The sequence below is a fragment of the Anneissia japonica genome, unplaced genomic scaffold (assembly GCF_011630105.1).
Source record: "Anneissia japonica isolate Jap-2015-1 unplaced genomic scaffold, ASM1163010v1 scaffold288131_len391150_cov108, whole genome shotgun sequence".
Lineage (NCBI taxonomy): Eukaryota > Metazoa > Echinodermata > Crinoidea > Comatulida > Comatulidae > Anneissia > Anneissia japonica.
In genome coordinates, this window is record NW_022711676.1 from 125,655 (window position 1) to 130,879 (window position 5,225).

The window sequence follows — 5,225 nt, forward strand, 5'->3', positions numbered from 1 at the left end:
TTTTAATAGACTTTTTATAGTGGGCTTCTATAGTTATTTCTATAGAATTTTCTATAGATTTTCTAAACAATTATGCTATAGACATTCTATAGTTTTTTTTGGATAGAATTCTATAGAATTTTTTTGTATGGGTCTTTACGAATCATGGGATGAATATCTAGTTTTATATGTACCTTAAGTTGATCATCTTTATCTTTTAAATGTTTCGCTTTGTTAAGCACTTAACTTCTGTTGACGTGTTTAAGTTTTACCAGGATAGGACGATTCCACAGCGTATCTTTCTTACCAATTTTTTTTTTTTTTTTTTTAGTTTGCGTAGAATACGCTGTCTCACTGAACACCAATTACTTTAAATACATCTGTTATCACTTTTGCATCATCAGTATTTGTATCTTCCCAAACACCAGTCACGATCACGTTTTCAGGTCTACACCGAAAATAAATCTGCTCAAGAAAGGTCTGCTGTTGTTTAACAACTTTTAACTAACATTTGTGACTCTCTTAGGCTTTTAATCTCAAGTAGAATTTCAGTTAAATCATTACCAACATTCGCAGCACCACCTGCTTTTCTGTTTAAAAAAGCGTTCAACTTACACTTAGATAAGCTTTACAGGTCCGCCATGCTTGATGGCTTAGCCATGGGTGCTGTCTCTGGGCACAACACAGTCAAAACCCCGATACCGCAGCCAAGCACCATTAACAAAACTCGCACAACAAAACAGAACAATTAATAAAAAAACAACGCGTCGTTGGTCGTCACACGCATTTCGCAGGAATATTATATTCATAATTAAAGTGTAATTTCAATTTGATAACGAAGAAAACGCATCTGCTAAAACAACGGGTTGTCTAGGGGGAATTCCCAACACAGCGTTTGACTGTGACAGAACAGTGAAAAGGCTGACACAACTGTAGGCGTTTGGCCTTTAAACACGGAGGAAAGCCGCATACTTACACACTGCTAACAATGATTTATCATATTAAGTATATGTAATCGTTAATATTGTAGTTTATAAAATACTACTGTCTTTATAACATTCACCAACCTAAAGGATATATACAGAACTAAGACAAGGAGAGTTTAGAGCTTCTGTAACTCCTTCCTTGTGTGCTCCCATCTTTGATGGGTCTGGCCCTTGTGGAAGCCAGTCTTTACATATTGTCTTATTTACTCCGTAATGTTTACTATTTTGATGATAAATTAATCATATATTCATTAATAAGTTTGATGAGGTATTGTTTTTCCAGTGCAACTCCAAATATAACCTATGGGGCTTTTTAGATAATACTTTTTTTTTCTTTGCAACAAACAATTCCATTATTTGTTGAGGGTCAGAATTTTATTTAGGTTTATCGTAGTCAAATGCTGACCTATTCTTTGTTTTGTATTTCAAATTTCACTTTTCGTCATTGATTAACTGACAATATGCAATACAGTGAAGCGTTTTACTTTTTGCAGTGTATTTGTTTACACAAAAACCATTTTGTTTGCAATATGTTCAAATTATCTAGCCTGTTTAAAGTGGCACTTAAAATGAAAATAAGCCTGGCCATTTTCGGGATTTTTGTCCCGGATTCAGAAATTGCAAGTTTTTCATTGGGTTCAAATTAAGTGAATACGAACGTTAGCCAGGCCCTACACTAGCTAAAGTGTGCACAAAGTTTTTACTATGCAAACAGCAACATAAACTAAGGTATACTGGAGAATTTGAAACAAATGTTGACCTTTGGCTGGCGAAATCATCTAAAAAATGCATAACAGTTATATCTTTTTATTTTTAATAAATTCACATAATTAAATCAGGATTGCTTCATTTATTCTTTGAATAAAGAAAGAATAAAGAAAATCTAGCTACAGAAAGCGGAGACTTAATGAACTTTAATGTGAAGTATAGCAGGCAATTTTTGTCTTTCTGTATCTCAAAAAGTCTAACCTTACATCAGTGTTGTGAAGTTCTATAATATATTTGCGCAAATTTAGTTCTATATTTTTGTTTCAAGTAAGCATGCTTGACCGCAAAATGTATAGTCTTGTGCATAATAATACTGAATTATGGTGGGCTTTGGTGTAATACATATATAAGCGCCTTGAGCATTTTGTGGAGATGTGCGCTTAATAAATCTTATTATTATTATTATTATTATTATTATTATTATTATTATTATTATTATTATTATTATTATTATAAGTTTGTCGAGGGTCTTATGGCAGTGTTTAAAATGTTTATTTTTTAAATATAATTCTGAAAGGAACAAAGATCGCTTTGCCTGGTCACAACGTCTGGGACGCAACTATAACTACTTCACACTAGAAAACACTGGAATGCAAATATATTAAAAATCACTATGCTAATGCACATCAGGCGTGTTGTTTAAATGATATTTAAATGCAATAAATTAATATGGCACAACTACAAAATTTAAGATATTTATAAAATAATTATAAATATCCATATGACCCTTTACTATATTTGACCCCAGTTCTGGTACGATTTAGCATTTGAAAACTGCTGATAATAGTATAATCAGCCATACAAATATATAATAAGTGTTGAACATTGTGAATAATGATATAATGTTAGTGTCCATGGTTAGTGCTACATGCATTTCACGTGCTCTGATTTCATGCAAAAATTGAAAGAACTCACATCAATCTTAAGTTTGCTTGCCTGCGAAATGTACCTTTTGTTAGCATTCTAATTTGATTTCCTGAAATGTTTCTAAATTCAATTTTTAAAGAAATAAAATGTTTAGCGTCACAAAGGTTGATAAATATATATAGTGGTGTAGCGGAGGGGGTGTTCATGTAATAATCTCATATCTTAAAAAATTTAAAAAAAAAATAAAAAATTTCAGACAGACAGGACAGTAGATTGGGAGTCAAGAATATGGAAACAGCCCTCACTACATATTTCCATACATTTGCGTGAATTCTTAAACTGTTTAAATATGTGAGAGTTGATGTGTCTAAATAATAAATTATCAAAATATATTTATGCTACTTACATGATTTCAAGTTTAATGAGTTCAGCAAAAGCATCTGTATCGATAAGTCTCAAATTGTTTTGGTTCAAATATCTGTGTGCAAAAGAATAAAGATATACATTGATTTTTAACACGAGGTTTGTATTGTATCGAAATAATGATATAGGCTCTATTTAGGCTTAATGGCATTTGACTACCAGGAAACAGATTTCACAGTTATAATTGTGGATTTCCATCCGTGAATTCAGGCCATGGCAGGTTATTATGCTTCTGGAGGTCAGTATATCACATAGTAGTGAATTTTCACCTCGTCTATGCACAATCGGATTGAATACGTCGGTGTTTTTTTTCTAGTAACACCTCACACCAATTCCCGCTTAGTAAATCATTGCAAAAGACATTACTATCTTTAATACGAAAGGATTGAGCAGAAACAGGTTTACTGTGGTGGTATAATTATATCACCATCAATAATCTGCAATATCGGAAGATGGTCTGAAATGTCGTCGATTATAATTCCAGATTTGATTTTAGAATTTATTTGGTTCGAATAAAAATGATCAGTTAGCGAAGCACTAGCCGGAGTTATTCTTCTTGGTTTCGAAATTGTAGGGTAAAAAGAATGAGATAAAATAGTATTAAGATAAGAATTAATTGAATTATGTTCTTGAAATTTAAGTAAATCGATATTGAAATACCCCATAATGTGACAGTGTTTGTTCTATATATCAATTTGATTGAGAACTTCATCAACAATTTTAGTAAAAGGATCTAATTGACCACATGGAGGATCATCAGTTTTAATCAACTATATGCATTTGAAAGGAGCCGGTGACAGAATGAAGTTCTCAATGAAATTGATAGTGAGAACAAACACTGTCACATAATGGGGATTTCAATATCGATTTCTTTAAACGCGTTAAATCATCTTCAGCGCCAGCTGGGATATTATGCACAATGATGTTATTTCGCCTACTTCTGTTTTGAAGATCTTCGATTGTGTTTTCAATCTTCAAGAACTGATCATGATTGGCTTTGTCACAAAGACTACTAGCACTAGTCTCATTTTTCTTTTCAAGGTAAGTTAATGCTTCCTTTAGCTCATTTGTTTCAAGATTTAGATCCATATTTCGATTCCAGGCTAGTCAAGCGAGACCCAAGCGATTCCAATGTGGATAAAATCCTATCCACCTTGACGTGAAGCGATTGAATGTCGTCTTGGCTAGCGCTTGGAGATTCGTCAGTTGCTTTTTTGAGGCTTTGGTTTTTCTTCATTTCTCTTCGATTTTCTGATATCTTGTAGATCCGACATGATTTTCAACAATATGGCCAAACACATTACCAACATTCTAAGCACAAATGCGATTTAATATAATATTAAATTTAGAGTAATAGTGGAAACACAAGTCAACGTTGTTAGAAGTCACGCATGCTCAAAGTTGATGATGTTAACTGTAGAGTACACTACTATAAAATTTGTGTAGCCAATGTAAATAGATTTCATTTTCTATTAACTCTTGAAATGTTTCTATAATTAGTGGTCGTCTTGTATTTAAAGGTAAAAAACTAGGTAAAATTATCGATCCGACATTAAATATTGATTCCTGGGCATCTAAAACCATCAAGTCCTTGCACTTAATCTGTCATGTAGGTGAAAATACTGAAAAAATAAAATTATAAAATTGCGCAAGGCGGCCATTTTGAATTTAGTGCTCACAACGGTTGTGCTCACACTCTCGCTATCTTTGTTTTTCAAAACGCAAGGAAGACAAATTCACTAAGAATCTAAGTTAGTCTCTCCACGGTCAGGAAATTGCCAAAAATGACCCAACTACTTAAGTCCGGTGCCTAAGGTCAAACAATGTTACAGTAGCGGATACAAATTTGGCCTTTGACATGGTGGTAGAACATGATGTGGGGGTACCAAATCCAAGTTACTAGAAATCTGATTTGACCTCTGTGACCTTTGACCTAAATGTTTACGTTTTTTTAAATTTAAATAACCATGAAACTGCCATAAGGGTAGCATAACGATGTAGGGAACAAAATCCAAGTTACTAGAAATCTGATTTAAACTCATGACCTTTGACCTCAATTTTTATGTTTATTATTGAAAAAAAATGAAATTACCATGCTTTAGTATACTGAAATTAATTTCGTGTCAATTTTTTTGCTTTACAAATTTTGTTTGTATTAAAGCAAATACAAACAAAATTTGTATTAAAGCAAAATAATAATAA